This window comes from Dysidea avara, chromosome 12 (genome assembly GCF_963678975.1).
Source record: "Dysidea avara chromosome 12, odDysAvar1.4, whole genome shotgun sequence".
Lineage (NCBI taxonomy): Eukaryota > Metazoa > Porifera > Demospongiae > Dictyoceratida > Dysideidae > Dysidea > Dysidea avara.
In genome coordinates, this window is record NC_089283.1 from 425849 (window position 1) to 445097 (window position 19249).

General features: G+C 38.5%; 1 protein-coding gene and 1 pseudogene across 9 annotated transcripts in view; one reads left to right on the forward strand and one right to left on the reverse strand.

Annotated features, from left to right (window-relative positions):
• Window positions 1–19249, reverse strand: part of LOC136241726 (puromycin-sensitive aminopeptidase-like) — a 110252-nt pseudogene that overhangs the window by 22914 nt on the left and 68089 nt on the right.
• Window positions 976–19249, forward strand: part of LOC136241731 (trafficking kinesin-binding protein 1-like) — a 54636-nt gene continuing 36362 nt past the window's right edge. For 5 of the 9 annotated variants that reach the window (XM_066033010.1, XM_066033021.1, XM_066033020.1 and 2 more), the window contains exons 1-4: window positions 11701–12124; window positions 15649–15725; window positions 15775–15813; window positions 16806–17024. The gene's annotated coding sequence lies outside the window, so the exon portion shown is untranslated. Of the gene's footprint in view, window positions 992–11700; window positions 12125–15297; window positions 15322–15648; window positions 15814–16805; window positions 17025–19249 lie in introns of those variants that run through there. The other 4 variants (XM_066033015.1, XM_066033013.1, XM_066033011.1 and 1 more) reach the window with 4 other exon arrangements.

Below are 19249 nucleotides of genomic sequence, written 5' to 3' on the forward strand. Positions count from 1 at the left end.
GTATGTATGCATGTGTACATGTGTGTGTGTGTGTGTGTGTGTGTGTGTGTGCGTGCGTGCATAGTGTGTATTGTGTGTGTGTGCGTAGTGTGCGTATGTAGTGTGAGTGTGTGTGTGCGTAGTGTGTGTGTGTAGTGTGGGTGTGTGTGTGCGTAGTGTGTGTGTGTGTAGTGTATGTGTGCGTAGTGTGTGTAGTGTGGGTGTGTGTGTGTGCGTAGTGTGTGTGTGCGTAGTGTATGTGTGCGTAGTGTGTGTAGTGTGGGTGTGTGTGTGCGTAGTGTGTGTGTGTGTGTGTGCGTAGTGTATGTGTGTGTGCGTGTGTGTAGTGTATGTGTGTGCATGTGCGCGTAGTGTATGTGTGTGCGTGTGTGTGTGTGTGCGTGCTTGCGCATGCGTGTATGCATGTACATGGTACATGACAGTGTACAATAACAACTACTATCTCATATGCTACACTTCTGGTTGCAGCAGTAATTTTCCTCTAGTAAAATGTATTGGACAAGATTAGTAGTGACCAAAACAGTTTACCTGGTACATAAGATGGAGTACTGTTTGAACTACTATACCTTATATGGAGTATGACTTAAAGATGGAATGTTACAGGTGATCACCCTCTCTGTTATGATCACAACAACAACAACATTAACAACAACAACATTAACAACAACAACAAACTACACAACATAATTGTCACTACAGTGAAATACAAACACACTATACTGATAATAACAATACTATTATGAGCAATTAATATTGTAAACAACAAAATGGTCACAACATGATTGTCAACAATGTGATGAGGTGTAAACATGTTAACTTCTTTGACAACTAGGGTGTAACAATGTGTTACGATTGTTCTAGAATGGACTTTATCCACAATGACGTCACGAGCACAAGATGGCCGTGTACTAATGTACAGGCTCCTATGGAGAAATTCTTTTGATCAATCATATTTCAGCCAGGCAAGAAGATATCAAGCTCTAAGCAACAGGTATGGTTACAAGATAATACAATAAACAATTTGTATCACATTCCAGAAAATTTTTGAGATAACGCTTGTGTGCAATAGTTTTTGTTATTTTATAGGAAGGTCCCATAAGCTGAAACAACATCTTGAATTTGAGATGACATTCCTGGCCAGTATAAAATGTCTCTTGCTCGGCTTAAAACTTTTTGCTATGCCCTAATAAGAGCTATGAATCAACTTCAGCATTTCAGATTGCATAGCCTTAGGGATTATGATTTTTTCACCTTTGAAAAGAATGCCATCACTGAATGATATCTGTTCTCGGAATGACCAATATGGTAAACATTGACTTGGCACCTTGACTTATGATCCGGCCAGCCCTTCTCAGCTAGTTGCATTAGTTGCAGTTAGATTGAGTCACTGATTGGAGTTGATCTAGTTTAGATTTTGATATTATATTTACTTCAAATTCAAACGATGTGAGGTTGTCAGGCTGATCTGGCAAATAAGCTCTTGATAGGGTATCTGCAATTTGCCAGGGCGGTATACAAGGTCAATTGAGTATCATACAGTACGATAGTACTGTATATTAGGGACATCAAAGGTGTGGGGGCGATCCGTGATATAATATAACCCAAAAACCTGCCACGATTTTTCCTCATGATGACAAGACAATATTGGTTGGGTAAAACCAAGCCCAAAATTGTCTTCAGATCGACTCGAAACGTTTGCATCAAGTTGCTACAGAATTATGGAAAAAAAAATTCAACAGAATTTTCTACTGCCTGCCTGCCTGCCTGATGCCTTCAGTCAAGTGTAGCAGAAAAGTGGCTACAGCTACAGCCGTAAGTTTTCACAGAAACGTTTCTAGTTTGCTTAAGAAAAAACCTTTGATATATTGATAAGCATACAATGCTTGCGCTATTGTCTTACCTTTTATCCTTCTTTACCATGGCCATTAGTCAAGGTCCTACTGCTGAGTGTTAATAGACTACAATACGGCTTCTATACCACTGTATATTGCATCAAACTATTCAAATACACATGGTCGCGGGTTGCACCAAAAACACACGCGCACATGACTCGCTGTTGATATTGATCAGAGAGAGCAACTCACGGCGAACTATATAGCAATGTGTAAGTCTTTGTTTAGTAACAATGTTAAACTGAGTTGGGTTGTCCAGGTCCTGCTTTACAAATTATTCGGGTCTGACCCCACGTGCTAAATTAAAAATGGACGTGTTACTACACGTCAGTGTAGCTCAGCTTCTTTCGTGAGCCACGCCCCCTTACGTCAATTACAGTCTGTAGACATGGTAGCCACGCCCATTCATCAGTCCGTAGGTATGCACGAATCCACGTCCATTATTGTCTGCAGGCTTATGTAGAGCCACACCCACTGATCAGTTGTTATTGTATGTGTCATAATCTAGTATAATAGTGCTGTGAGTAACTCAGCAGATATTTATATAGTGGTCATGAGCTTGCAAAAATACTTCACAAACTACAATGCACAGTAAGGATATTCACTTCTTATTGTTTTACAGTATTTGGACATTATGTGCTACTCCGACCCAGCTTGTTTCAGTACTTTTTATTGCAGCATTATACACTGTCCTTAATCTAATTTAAAATTTTTTCTTATACTTGTTTTTGTATAGACATTATCATCTTTTGGAGTCTAGTTGGTGCTTGATGGAGTGGCTTCTTGAATATGGCTTCTAAAGGTTTGTGGTCAGTTTCCACTTTGATAGTAGGCATGCTGAAAATGTATTCATGAAATCTGGTGCACTCAAATGCTACAGCAAGCATTTCCTTTTCAATTTGGGCATAGTGTTGCTGGTATGTGGTAAGGGCTCTGGAAGCATAAGCAATGGAGTGATTATCCTGTATGAGGCTGCTCCCAACCCTTTAGAACTAGCATCTATGGATAACTTGGTAGGCTTAGTAGGGCTGAAGTACTTTAGCACAGGAGCTTTGGTGATCAGTTCCTTCAGAGATGTAAAACTATTCGCCTGTTCAGCTTGCCAGTGCCATTCCACGTTCTTCTCTAAGAGGGCTCGTAGCGGTGAAGCTATATGAGATAATTATTAGGTGTAAATTTACCCAAACATGTTAGCATACCTAGAAATCTCTGAAGCTCTTCTCTATTCTCTGGACAAGACGTGTTAATAATGGCTTCTGTTTTCTTAGGATCTGGTTTTAGACTGTCTTTACCGAGGACATGTCCAATGTAAGTAATGGCATCTTTCTTGATTTGGTACTTGCTCTTATTGAGCCTGAGGTTTCTATTTAGTGCTCTTTCTAAAACTTGTATCAAACGGCTGTCATGTTGTTCATCACTTTCACCCCAAATCAGCAGATCATCGACAACAACTTCGACTTCTTTTATATCATGAAACATCTCCAACATAGCTTTTTGGAAAATGTCCTGGGACGACGAGAGCCCGAATGGGAGGCATTTAAACATATATATCCCAAATGGGGCGTTAAAAGTGCAGAGCTTGGCACTTGGTGTGTCTAACTTGACTTGCCAGAAGCCGGAACTGGCATCCAGAACTGAAAACACCTTAGCGTTTGGCATTCTTGTAACAATTTTGTCAATCGTACTCATTGGATAGTAATCACGCTTAACCGCCTTGTTCAAATCACATGGATCAATGCAGATCCTGAACTTTCCATTTGGCTTAACAATGGTTACCATACTGTTCACCCAGTCAGTGGGTTCTTCTACTTTCTCAACCACATCAAGTTCTTCCATACGCTTCAGGTCCTGTTGTATCTTAGGACGCAGAGTGACAGGAACTTTTCTAGGTGGGCCATATTACATTGTGCACCTGTATCAATCTTGAAGCATGTTTTCTGGTGATTCACAAGGATTGTTACCTTCCAATCAGGTGATTTATTGGTGCCACATTGTACCATACCAATGAAGAAATCATCAGAGGAATCAGAGCTATCGTGTTGTGTAACACTGTGAACTTTCTTGGGGTACTTTGTAACAGGACAGCTTCGACATACTTTAACAAAATGGTTTCTTCGACCACAGTTGTAACATTCCACACCTTGTGCTGGACAAGGTTGGTGGAGATAGTGTTGATTCCCACATTTGTCACATTATGCTCTCCCAATATACTTGCATTATGCTCCTAGGTTAGCAACATTTCTTACAACTATCTTAGAACATTAACCAGTGACTGCTCTATTAGAGTATTTCACTACAAGTGACTGTTCTATTAGAGAGTATTGATCTAATGAGCAGCTATGTACAATACAATGGAATAGCATTCCAGCCTATTACGCTTTTTATTATACTGGCATATTTGACACAAACATAGACAGAGTTGTAAGTATGATCAGCTAGTACAATCAACTATTACAACTTCACTACAATCTTAGTGAGATTGTTCTGATCTGAGATAGTTCAAACTAGACGGCTAGTGTAAACAGGTTGTAAGACTAGCCCACAAGTCTTCAGTGGAGACATTCTTATAGGATAGTTTAGTCAGGTACTCGTGCATACCAGTAAAGAAATCCTGTGAGTACAAGTACAAGTACAACTTTACATCACCATCAGAATTATTATTAGAACTACACAAGAAGACAGGAATGGTTTGTGTTTTAACATTATCCAGTAACCATAGTAACAGAGAAACATTTAGTATGTGTGTTGTGCTTCACTACCATATCACTACCATATATGGGAGGTGTTGATTTGTGGTTAAGTTGTGGTGGCTTCAGTGTAGCTGGTTGTCATCATAACAAATACACAGAAAAATTTGGAATTTTCAACTAGAGTAGGGACCATAGCACATTGATAAAAAGTACTGAAACAAGTTGGAGTAGTGCATGATATTAAATCACAGTAAAACAATAAGTGTTATATCCCTACTGTGCATTTTCATTATGGTATCTTGAGCACAGTAGGGATATAACACTTCTTATTGTTTTATTGTGATTTAATATCATGGACTACTCCAGCTTGTTTCAGTACTTTTTATCAATGTGCTATGGTCCCTACTCTAGTTCTAATTTTTCTGAGTACTCGTTTGTTAACTTTTATTTGTAAATAATTATGACTGGTGAACCCACGCACACCGCATGTGAAATGGCGCCGCACGTCCCAATTATCGTCTGAAAAGTGAAGTATCCATTACGCTTCGTTGTCAGCTTTGTTCAACCCGTTACGCAGTGTTTCAAATCAAGAACCGTTCGAAAAGCACCTCTGCAATCCATGTTACCGAAAGAAATAGTGCCACGTGCCCTGAATATCGTCTGAAAAGTGAAGTATCCATTACGCTTCGTTGTCGGCTATGTTCAACCCGTTACACAGCAGTACGAATCAAGAACTGTTTGAAAAGCACCTCTGCAATCAATACAGCCACTATGAAAAATACGGACGAGTTCCATTACAAAGGGAAGCCATCACGTACTAGCTATCACCAAATCAACACTTTTCGCTGTCAGCAAAGATGAATGGGACACAAAGGAGGACACTGGCAAGTCCATGAAGAATGCATTGTATGTACTGCAGTATGCCAAAAGGCACCTTCGGGCCGAAGCAACATTGAACAATGAAAAAATCAAGCCCGTAGCTTTAGCCGTTATTGAGTTACGCTTGTCTGATGAAGGCGTCAGTTACTTGCTCAGTCAGTCAATCAGTCACTAGAAAATTCCGTTAAATAAATATTTTTTTAAAATTCCGTAGCAACTTGTTGAAAGCATTTCAGGTCAATCTGAAGGCTTGTTTGGGTTTAGTTTTACCTAACCAATACTGCCTCATCATCATCATCAACATCATCATCAGGGGTAATTGAGGCTATTTTTTTGGTGATATTATTTCGTGGACCATGCCTACTCCTTTGTGGTCCCTACTATCACAATAGATATTGAAGTATTATTCACGATACGATAGTAACGATAATTACGCTCTGAATGATCTCCAGTAAAATTCCAAGTATTCAATGCGTACTAAACATAAGTAACACCACCACAGATTACTGTTTTCTTGTAAGCACATTGGTTAGGTAATTAATTGTGTGGGCGGCCAATATTATACAATTTTTGTTACAGCTTTGCAGCCAAACTTTTCCATGATAAAGCAAGCCAAGTAGTTATAAAACAGCTAAGCCAGCTTCTCAAACAGCATTTTCAGTGGAATTCTAGACCCTTCACAAAGCAATTGACTAATTGTGTGGGTGGCCGATAAATCTACACAGCTTGTTATAGCCTTGCAATCAAACATTTCGTGAATAAGCAAGCCTAAACAGTTACAAAACAGTTAAACAAACTTGGTAACAATGTTTCTAGTAATCTTACAGCAATATCGCGATAGTAAGCTGTAATTATCGTATTGTGATAATGATGTTTTGATCGTGAGTATCGAACTATCGATATCATCGCTCAGCTCTAGTGGACACGTGCTGTAAAGTCTAAATAAATTTTAAAAATAATCTCCAGTTATATACTGCCTGTAAATAATATAGCCATCAACAAAATTTCTAATTTTCCCATGTCCGTCTGTCCAGTGTAAACCAACATCATAATTACCTCTATGGGATGGTTACGAGGATCAGTTGGCATGGCAACATGTACAAGATAACATTAATATCATTCAAGACACAAATACATACATTAGATCATGTGATCTGGAGTGTGTAGCTGGATCATGTGATCTCATGTGATCTTACCTATTAGCCATAGCATCCATAACACTGTGTCCATATTTGGTAGTCCGGCAGACAATGATCCACACAGAGATATTTCATCCATGAGGCAAACACCTCATTAAGAGGTGTGTCCACCACTCCATAGTAACTAAGTTACCAAACCACTGGTGGGCTAGCTTGTGACCTGTGATTGGTGTAATTGTAGTAACCATGGTGACCACACACACAAGTATTATAAAACTGGTCATTACAGGTACATATAATTGTCTACCATTAGTAACTTTCATAATATTATAATAACTTTTTAATGTCATTATTGTATGACCACACACTGGAGTATTATAATGAACTAGTGACAGATATTCCATTAAGTTTCTGAGATATGTTAAATGTGTGATCAGGTGTAACAACATGTCTGGGGGTGTGTCATAGACACTTCAACTTGATTAGATCTCTCATGGATGAAAATCTCAAAAGTACAGTGTATATCTTGAAAGGATGGTTGGTAGGTCAGCATATATAAAATGTGACCTGCTGAGCGCAAACCCGACTAGTTTGCATAATTCTGTGTTTGAGAAAAACAGACAAACCAATTTCAGAAAATCAGGTGCGCCCACAGCCAGCATTCAGCATGCACCTGGAAGGGGTGTGGCTTTGATGAAACGGCAACTTGTTTGCAGCCATAGTGTGTTTCTGAGCTAGGTATTTACAAGTTAAATACATGTGAGGCTTGTGGTCCGAGTTTGTAGTGGTGCTTTTGACTACATTTTCCACTTATCAACATTTGTTTTGGTCGGGCCAGTGAAACAACTAATCAAGTTGACATGACCTTATCTGCTCCACTGATGTACCCACAATGGTGAGGACCATTCAAATAATCCCACTATCACTCATCAACCACACATTAAGGCCAATCTTCTACACTTGTCCTGTTTCTCTTAGCCATCACTATTATAAACCTGGGAATATCCCTGCTGCTCTGTAGGAAAACTAATTCCTGGAAGAGCTTTTGTAGCCAAAATTGGTCCAGGCAAACGAGATCTGGTGGAGGATTAACCCTTTCTTACAGTACATAAATGACATATCAAGTTGACCGCCTTAGACAAGTGACCTTATCACACAGTGACCTTATTACACAGGTGGCTACATTAGACAAGTTACTTTGTACACAGACAAGTGACCTTATTACACAGGTGACCTTATTAAACAGGTGGCTACACTGTGGCCACTATGCATATGATAATTATGAAGTTAAACATTATGTATTTAACTCCCTGAGGCACTTGTTAAACCACATGGTACCACATAACAGTTTTGTATTTCTTTACCAAAATCAAACCATTGTAAAGTATGAACACGGTAGAATTCAAATATCTATTGAACTTTATCTAACCTCGTAGTTGGTTGATATTTTGTACACTTAACTCAAAAAACAAAACTCAAATGTACCACCCAAACTACTTCCAATAAGTCACTACGGTATCTTCTATATAGTGGAATTTTCTGTTGACTGATGCCTTCAGACAAGTGTAACTTGATAACAGCTAAGGCTATCAGCTTGATAATTTCAGCTGCTACAGCCTGACAGGTACATTGTGGTATACCACACTACATACAATACACACATCATGAACTATCTCCTTCTTGTACCAGTTCTCTTCACTGACAATTCAAGGTGTCAATTCATGGTAACGTAATTTGGTTTCCCTGTGGCTGGCTATGATGCTATTTTGCAATGAAGGCTCTGGTCAAATTGGAGGTTGGGCTTGTGGAGTGACCTGAAGCCAAAGAGGTGAGTATGTGTTACCAAGAGTTAATAGTGGAGAGGAGAGTGTCTTAACACAATACAGAGCCTCTAGTGTGATTCAAAGGAATTCTCTCAGACGTGTTAACAAGTGCACACTGCCAGAAATAGGAAATGTGATGATTGCACATGGGAAGAACACAGAAATGTGATGATTAAAACAATCTTCACATATAGAATATACTACAAATCACAAAGTTTTACAGAGGAATCACACTGAATCATTTGTAGAGGCTCTGTATTGTGTAGGACACTCTCCTCTCCACTATTATTAACTTACTGTATGCAATTACTTACTTATTAAGTTATTGTCAATAGCAACTGGATTGATTACAGTGTACTGTTCTTATAACACTGCAATGGGTGGAACACAGTTGAAAACGTGAAGTAATAGGCACTTCACTTCTCAGTAAGTGATTGTTGGGGTAACATGTTCAGGCACTAAAATTAATTTTATGGCATCTCTAATTTTTAAAATTGTTTGTTTACTTTTTAAATAACATCACTATGACTACTAAACCTACACATACCACATCAAAAGAAGGAATGGAAAGAAAAAAAGATTAGAGGTCAAAGTAAAAGTAGGGAAACAAGGGAGGTCACCCAACATTTGCAGATATATACTGTCATCAAGTTGAGCTGATCCTGAAAATCAGCTAAAAATTAAAAGCGGATTTTTTCTCAAGACATTTAACATTTCAGCCAACCAGATAATTAGTGGTAACAGCAAAGGTGTCAACAACAGACATGTGTGGTTTGGCTCCATTACAAGTTTGGGAATGAGCTGTAATGAACATTGTACTTTATCCCTTCTCCATAGGAAATGTATGGTGATTTTGATCGGCCGTAAATACCGTTCCAGACATTTGAACGAAAATATTTTGAAATATTTTTAGCGGATCTATAAATGAGCCAAATTTCAAGATCATGTGTAATTACATCATCATCCATGAGTTATAAATGTTTTAGAGGATCCAGTTCAACATGTACATATTACTACATACTATAGCACAGAAAAATTTGGAATTTCAACTAGAGTAGGGACCATAACACATTGATAAAAAGTACTGAAACAAGCTGGAGTAGTCCATGATATTAAATCACAGTAAAACAATAAGTGTTATATCCCTACTGTGCATTTCCATTATGGTATCTTGAGCACAGTAGGGATATAACACTTCTTATTGTTTTACTGTGATTTAATATCGTCCACCACTCCAGCTTGTTTCAGTACTTTTTATCGATGTGTTATGGTCCCTACTCTAGTTGAAAATTCCAAAATTTTCTGTGTACTTGTTTGTTAACTTTTTTTTGTAAATAAATTATTGTGACTGGTGAACCCACGCATACTGCATCTGAAATGAAGCCGCGTGCCCCAATTATCATCTGAAAAGTGAAGTATCCATTACGGTTTGTTGTCAGCTATGTTCAACCCATTACATAGCATTTCGAATCTAGAACTGTTCGAAAAGCACCTCTGCTATCACAACAGCCACTATGAAAAATACGGATGATTTCCGTTACAAAGGGAAGCCATCATGTGCTATCGCCAAATCGACACTTTTCGCTGTCAGTCAAGATGAATGGGACACAAAGGAGGACACTGGTAAGTCCATGAATAATGCATTGTACGTACTGCAGCATGCCAAAAGGCACCTCTCAGGCTGAAGTGACTTTGAACAGTGAAAAAATCAAGCCCATAGCCTTAGCCGTTACGCTTGTCTGAAGGCATCAGGTAGTCAGTCAATAAAAAAAATTCCATTTTTAAAATTCCGTAGCAACTTGTTGAAAGTGTTTCGGGTCGATCTGAAAGCTTGTTTGGGCTTAGTATTACCTAACCAATAGTGCCTTATCATTGTCAGGGAAAATTGATTTGGGTGATGTCATTTAGTTGGACATGCCCACTCCTTTGTGGTCCCTACTATACAGTACTATCGTACTGTATGATATTAATCCCTAATTCAGCCATAGGTATAGACTGAAGTACTGTTCATGTAACCTAAACCTGTTGTATATACAGGTGTACAGTGTCATGTGATCTCTTTAAGTTAGTAACGCTCATGATATATGCTCACATGATCATGAGCTACAAGGTTTATACAGAGAACCCATTTTGCTAAAAACTACTGTATGTACAGTACCAATGAAAAGTGAGAGAGAAACCATCAATATTGATGAATAACAAAGTAATAGCTAACTAGTGAGTGACTTCTTGGACACATACTACCATGGAAAAGATAATAAAATGTCCCACGAGTGGGTGTGGCAAGGAAAAAACACACAAAAACTTAATAATAAAGTGGTCAGTGTTCAAGATTCCCCCAAACATTCTGGGCAATCTATAGCCAAAAATATTCTTCTTGAAGAAGATATTGAAGAAGAAGATATTGAAGAAGATATTGAAGCAGCAGAAGCCAAGTCAAAAATGCGTCTGCAGGAAGATTTAGTAATCTTGAAACGATGACAAAGATGATGGCAAGTAGTGACCTAAAACGCTTAGTTCAAAAACAAGGAATACCTACTGTAGATGATCGATTTCTGACTGAAGCTACTGGTACTCACTCTTCCCTTGTTTTCTATCCCTAGCAGAGTTGAGGTGTCCTACTGAGTCTAAGGGACATGTCAATTCTAACAAGGCTATTGATCATGAGTTGTTTCTTTCATTGTAAAGAACAATGTCTGGTCGGTATGGAGCAGTAAGTAGAGAAGGAGGGATTGTTGCTTGTGGAGAATCACTTACACGCATACCAGGTAAGTCAGCATTAACTGAAACTGTGCTTAGTACTGAAAAGAAATTGGTAAGTTCAGTAGTCAAACAGTGTAGAACTTTGTTATGGTGATATGTGAAGCGGCCCTGTCAAGGCACTGGGACATCCACCCAAAACATGACCAGTGGTAGGCTGAGTGCAACCACATAGTGTGCACTTTAGCTCCACATTGTATGTGCCAACGTTTTAAATTGACTGCTGTGGGAAGGGTGTCAGAGGCAGCTCGGAGAATAAACGAGAATTGACCTGGGTTGCATCCAAGCAATAATCTGTTCCAGGTTCCACAGCAAGATTCGAGTCACAGAATTTTTCTTCTTAATCAGTAGTGTTGACAACCCCAAAATTAATTTGACTGCCAGGAGGGGGAGAGGGTGGGGGGTTAATGTTTGAGTGTTGACAGAACATGCGTGCTAACATACAACTAGTTACCTGCACACATCAATAACCATATATGGTATCATTGAAGGAGAACGTGTGCTAGTTGAGAGCCATTCAAACTTCTTCCTGTACACAACATAATCTGTAAAGATTATAAAATGTGAGTGACAGTCACGTGAATTGAAGAAATCTTGACTAACTTGACGAATGATTTCTCTTTATCTTGCGCGTGGCAACTTGATACCTTCGTCTTACTTTTGCCTGACTGGCTGAGACTCGATCTGAAAGAAGGTGCGCCACGAAAAGAACACGCGTGATCCCTCATGATCAGTCGCGATATTTGAAATGGCTCAGCTGCTCAGGGGTTGACTCGGCGGACTTACGGAATCTATTAGAACACCGAGTAACCGCCACTTTGTATTTGTATGGACAGTGAATATGATGGGAGTTTCTTAATGATGAAGGAGTTACAAGAGAGTTAGCTATGTCCCAGTCCTCACCTGCTTGTTCATCTGACACCAACTGACACCCAACTGAGGTATGTAGTCTTCATTGTAAGGGGTAACAATATAATACAGGGTGTAGTCACTTGTATACACACCTGGGACCAGGATCAGAATTCAATCAAGGGTGTGAATGAGGCCATCAAGCTAGCTAGATGTCCACAGCAGTTCTACTTATAACACCCGCTATTACCACCAACCCCACTATGTGGTGCCATGGTCATCAACAACGTATTACCAGATGAGTTTCTTTCCCAAGACCATTCGTGACTGGAATAGTTTACCCCACCAATTCATTGAATCTGACTCAGTTGCTGTTAGACCTTCAGTGCTGGTCACTGTAAAGCGCTAATAACAATTAAACTCATTTTCTAATAGATTATCACGATTGTAATGGCTGGACCAATGACTATTACTTTACTGTTTAGTTATAAGTTTGTTGTGTGTATATAAATTGTAAATTGTACGTACATGCTCTGGAGCTGTAATGTTTCACAGCTCCCTGGATCAGCGTTAGCTGCCTATCCCAGTAATAAAATCAATCAATCAAGCAGTAACACAATTGGTAATCAAAATTCATTCAGGTGGCTAACTTAGCCATGTGAACATAGACATTTTATGTTTGACAATATGTAAATACTTTTATGGAAGTCATCAAGACAAAATTTGAAAATCAAGATTCTTGACCCAGTCATGTCATCAACTTGTATGTGTCATGAAAGTAACTACAAGAGGTGTGCTCCCCCACAGCCCTCCCTGGCTGAGCTAGGTAACTACTACATCAATGATTAGACACTTTAAGGTCACTCCAACTGGTAGGTATGTTTCTGGTCCCATGTAAAGATATGTGATGGGAGAACAATGAAATGACTGCTCTATTAGAGTATATTGTGATTGTTCTATGGACTTTATCCGCAATGACATCATTTAGCACAAGATGATTGCATTATTTGGGGGACTAATGTACAAGGGCCTATGGAGAAATTGTTTTTGATCTATCATATTTCACTCGTGAAGCAAGATACCGACCAGGTATGGGTAACACAACCCATTGCAAATAGAGCTGGGTGATATCACAATTTCCTACATGATATATCACCTTCTAAAACATTATGATATAGTCAGTACCCACAAAGAGGTGAACACATGTTCACTCCCAATGGTTTTGTACTGGAACAAGTCATGGTTTCATGTTGTAAACATGTTTGCGTGCCTGAATTGTATGTATGGTATATTTTTAAAGCCTCATAACTCACTTGTTCTTGCCTGTATCAAAGTGCTTTTTTGATTAACAGTTCTGACACTACTAAATGTTTGGGCAGCTGGCCCATGTAACTAGACGCAAACAGATAATAAATATCTTACTTAGGTGATATAGTAAGAATATATTTATAAACAACACTTTTTGGGATATAATTTGACTGGCACTTCCATCTAAGAATTCCATAAATATGTAGAATTACACTAAATACAGAAAATTACTGAAATGCAATATTACGATAGTGCAACTGGAAGACGATATCAGAAATAAATATCCAGATATACGATAATATCATGAGCACTAATTGCAAATAAACGTTATCTTGAAAAGCTTCCAATGCAACTCATTTATTGTGTTGTCTTGTACCCATACCTGTTGCTTAGAGCTTGATATCTCCTTCCCTGGTTGAAATATGATTGATCAAAACAATTTCTCCAAAGGCGCCTGTACATTAGTACCTCAAATAATGCGGCCATCTTGTTCTCGTGACATCATTGTGGATAAAGTCCATTAGGGTGTAACTTAATTGACACATTTAGTTTATAGATTCAGCCTAATTATTTGAAACCTGTTTTATTCAATTCAGGATTTAGGAATGTATTTCTGAATTTTTCACTTTCTCAGTAAAGGATACAGATGGTAGATCACATGAGACAAATGTCCCTCCCCTTTCCACTTTCACTATATTCTCATCATCTCAAGACTACACAAAATGTATACAGAGAAGCTGTAATAATGTTAGCTTATTATAAGTTAGGTAATGTAGGGAGTCTAGGGACATCCCCCACAACCTACCACAAAATCAGTATTGTAATACTCTAATAGAACAGTCAACTAGTCTAATAGTACAGTGATTATCAAGTGATGGAGTAGTCAGTTACAAGAAGATCTTTAATATCAACACTGACCTCATTTACACCACTAAGATGTACTAATGTCTTACTGTAAAGTTAACACTATCACTGGACTAGTGTACTGTTCTCAGTGATCACCTGACCTGTGTGTCCCTAGCCAGCTCCAGGATCCACCACATGTAGTAGACCAGAAATATAACAGTCAATTGTAGTGGCCTAATAGACCAGTCAATAGTACACTCATTGCTATACTGTATGTGTGTGTCTTGTGTAGCCAGACCACTACTTTTCTTTTGTGTGGGGCGGAAAAAGTAGCCCCCACACAAAAGAAAAGTAGTAGTCTGGCTACGTGAGACTAGTCTCTGTGTGTAGTGTGTGTGTTTGTGTGTTTGTGTGTGTGTGTGTGTGTGTGTGTGTGTGTGTGTGTGTGTGTGTGCAGAGCTTATGATAAGAATTCTCTGTTGTCCTGCCACAATGTCCTGACAAACCAAAATCGGCCGGACAATTGCCAAAATTGACTGGACATGAGATGAATGCCTAACATGTCTACTGTAGCATAGCAAATAAACATTATAGTGGTAAGACATCACATGCCTTACTGCAGCTGTTATGTGGTTAAAGTACACCAGTGGGTTGGCAATGGTACATTTATGGTCACTCCCTTGGGTTGTAAGAATGTATACTATCTCCTGGCAACCAAGTGAATGTTATTGTTGATAGCATGCCAGCTCAGCCCTTAGGCTCCTTCTTTATGCTTTGATGGGACACTGTGTCCGGACAAATTGCATTATGGTCAGACATCTATGCAATTTGACCGGATTTTGTCTGGTGTTCGGACGTTATCATAAGCTCTGGTGTGTGTGTGAATCAGTTACTATTCAACAATATCATTATCACCACTAGTGATGTATACACATCATTTAGACCAGTTAGTAACTCTATTACAATATCTCGTACATTCATATTGTAGTATACAACTAAACAACTGTTTTCCTAATCTTCTGTATCTTGACCTTGGTGTGGCCTTCCCCCTGGGACTGTCCCCCGTAATGAGACATCTCTTTGACCCGGCAAGCAGTGACTTAGTCAGACATTTGTCATGTCCCACACTTTGCAGGTAAACCATTCATCCATACAACACATATACACATGTTCATGAACATCAACATAACATGATGTGTTGTTCCATCACTATCTAAACTGGATCCTCACTAATACAAACTACAGTAATACTTGCTAATGTGAACAAGTGACTGTTCTATTAGAGTATTTTGTCAACAGGTGTATGTTCTATTAGAGTAGTTGTTCTGTATATAAATCAATAGGCTTTGATCAACCACACACCACATCAAATACATCACGTGATGTTTATCAGTCAACAGACACTGTTAACACCTTAACTGTTTACCTCAAGTCTGATTGACATTGTGTAATGTGTTGACAGATCAAAGACTGGCTGATGATCAAAGAGGCATGCCGAGACAACTTGATAATGTTACACTACACAACTTACTAGATGAGGTCGACAACATGATTGTTGGGGTACATTATTCCTTTTTTGTTGTTGTAGAGGGAAAGAGACTTACAACTGGCAGTTCAAATTGGTCGGGTGAGCTAGTGTGATGTCATCATGGTTGATTAGTATGTTGGTGTAGTTGATGTTGGTTGATCATGTGACATCATTGATCATGTGATCCAGTTAAACTATTTCAACATTGACACCTCCTAACCATACAGTATGATAGTACTGTACAAGTTTCTGGCCATAAAATACATGCCACTTAAATAATTTTTTGCATGTTTAAATTGCTTCAGTAAACAGTGAAGGAAGACTTGACATACACCAATGGACTCACCTCTTCAGGGAGAGTAAGAACTGTACCATGAAGCAAACATGAGTTACGGGTATTTGTTTACATTACGGTAAAACGTAACTGTATTATAGCCATTTCTAACAACCTTCTTGCTTAAAAGCATTAGTGTATTTAGGCCAAACCTATACCTTGATGAATACCCCAGTTCATGGTGAATATGATGACACAAGTCCCAACTCTGTAGCCTGTTACACCTGAGACTTATGATCAATTAAACAAGCACCTGTAATTTTTTTCCATATATATAGGCACTATACAAATTGATTGTTTTGCTCTTCTTGATGTTTATCACTATAAATCCGAAAGCACTTACCAGATAAGACTGAAACAGCCCATTGGTGTTTCCCTCTATAAAACAGTCATAAAATGAAGTTAGAGGAAAATGCTAACAAGTTGGTCTTTCGCTCAGCTAGTCACATATACTAAACCCACAATTACATTTCCCACAATTACATTCCCACAATTAAATATAACACTAAACCAACTCACTTGTGTACACCTGTTAAACCTGTTTGTTCACTTGGTGGTATAGTAACATACCTGTTAATCCTGTTTGTTCACTTGATGGTATTATAGCATACCTGTTAAACCTGTTTGTTCACTTGGTGGTATTGTAGCATACCTGTTAAACCTGTTTGTTCACTTGATGATATAGTAACATACCTTTTTCTTCACTTGATGGTATAGTAGCATACGTACCTGTTAAACTTGTTTGTTCACTTGATAGTGTAATGGCTGACCTTCTGCTGGAGCATAATTAAGATCTGGAGAATTATCTCAGGACAGCACAGAACAGCAGAGAAGCCCTACAACAACAGGCCGATCAGTTATGACATGATGTGTCTCTGAAGAAGCAGTTGCTACGACTTTACATTCGTCATGCCAACGAAGCTGACCTTACTGATAACCCGCCAAACCTGAATCATCACCCGTTCTTCAAAGACGAGTGAGTGTATGTTAGTAAACAAGTTGTGTATTGATAATGTAAGTTGACAATTTTCCAATTATTAGCACTTGTTAAGTAAGTGTACTCTGTACAGTTTGTGGAAGGCTTCCCAAATCACATGGTGTAACAGGTTATCTTTTACGTTAGTGGAAATATTATGGTCGTTAATTAGTCTGTGGCTTATTACTAGCACCTCAGGCACGCCCTTTGCTATTCTACACTCTTATGTTTAAAATAGAACTAGTCTGTCATTTTTCACCCAAAAGGCATGAAAATTTTGGATGAATTACTGTGGTAATTTTGCTAAAAAGAGTGCTTGCAGTTTTTTGATAGCAACTTCGGGTGACAAATAGCATGGAAGTGAAAAGAAAGATTGGTGGAAATGTCAAACCGGAAGTTGAGTATCTGATGATTGAGAAGCTAAAAGACAAAAATGATAGTGCACAATAGTTTGTACTGTTTTGTATAGTGTATCATGAAAGTATCAAGGCTCTAGTGTGTACACTGTAAGACTAGTTCTAGTTTAAAGGAAAAAATTACAACTAGCATTCTACAGCAAATTAGCAGGACTAAAATATGTTCTAGTGTTAGTTTATATCCAGACAGAAAGTACAGTATATTTGCCAAACCATTTGTGAGTTATGGTAATTTCATGGGAGCCATACATGAACTGTACAGAGCACTCTAGATATCGATTGAACGCCTGCCTAACAACGTTGCTAGTAGCCGAACTAACTCTAGCTTTCAGCATTTCTGACCGAACTACAAGCGTGTCTTCTTGGGATTAGACAACTGCATAGGCATTTCTTGCCAGGCCATTCATGAATACGGTGTTCCTGAATAGCACAAGTGCTAGCGATTCTTGCACTTTGATCATACCCCTTGGTAGTCAAGATACTCTAATACAGCAGTCATCCTAATAGAACAGTCATAGCTATATGTGACTGGATCTGCGAAAACCCGACACAATTGCGCAAGCCTAAATTTACAGTATAAAGCATTGAATACAATGGGTGAAATACTTGCGTATTATTGAAAAAACTCTGTAAATTTTTTGAACACCTCTTTCATAGTGAAGGAAGGGACTAACAATAAAACCCTAGATAGTATCCTATTTGCCTGCTCAAGAGGAGTTGGAAAATCTTTGTTTCGTTGCAGTAGACCCAAGGATACAGAAGACCCAAGGATACAGTAGACCCAAGGATACAGAAGTTATGAGCGTTTGTTTACGTCACATCGAAGCGATTGTACGCGATCAATTTTTCTTCACAGATTTCACCTTTGTATGCAGTGAAGAAGGGTGAGTAAAGGAAAAATTTACCCAGTAATTGATTCCCCTGTTCATGGCGAACATGATGGTAAAAGTTGTAGCTCCGTACCTCAATTTTTTGGTAATTTACAACCGCTTTTGTAGGCGCCTGTAATATATTTTTCCTATACTTGCTGTACAAATCGATTTTTTTGTTATTGCCACTTTGTAGGGCTGTAACTCCTAAAGTTATTGGCATATGAGGCTGAAACTTTGCCAGAGAGTACACTTGGCTATGTAGATTATAAATATTTAATAAACAGGAATTTGAAAAATGCACGATTGTGTCTGGTTTTCGCAGATCCGGTCACATATGCTATAACAGTAACTAAATATGTATCTAATTGAAGTAGAATCAGAGCAACAAAAGGTAGTACAACAAGAGATGAATGAAGCATAGCTCAGTGGAAAATTCCCTATACGGTACTTTGGTATTGAACAAAATAATGTTATAACATGTCACTCTGGGTATTTTCTCACAGGTCAAGTTATGCTGTAATACCATCATTCATCTCTTGTTTTGTTACTTATATCACTAGATCCCTACTTTAATTTTATATTAATAATTACTAGTTCAACCTCCAGACAGTAACAAGCTCACACATAACGCGCCTTTTGCAGTTACTATACATCACCTTGTCATCACCTATCATCTTCAATACTTGTCTTCTTCATGTGAGGAAATCATACGATGATGTAATATGACATCGTTCATTAAGACTTGTGTCTATAGATACCACATATACATGAATAGGTAGCCACATTAACAATGATATTAATAACAGGGGATGGTGACCACACCCCTTACTGATCTATCATGTCCTCCACTGGAGGCTCACATGAGTCAGCAGTGAGATTGAGATACTTTAATAAGGTACAATAGGTTTTTACTCCAATCAGTGGTATGTGCATGTTC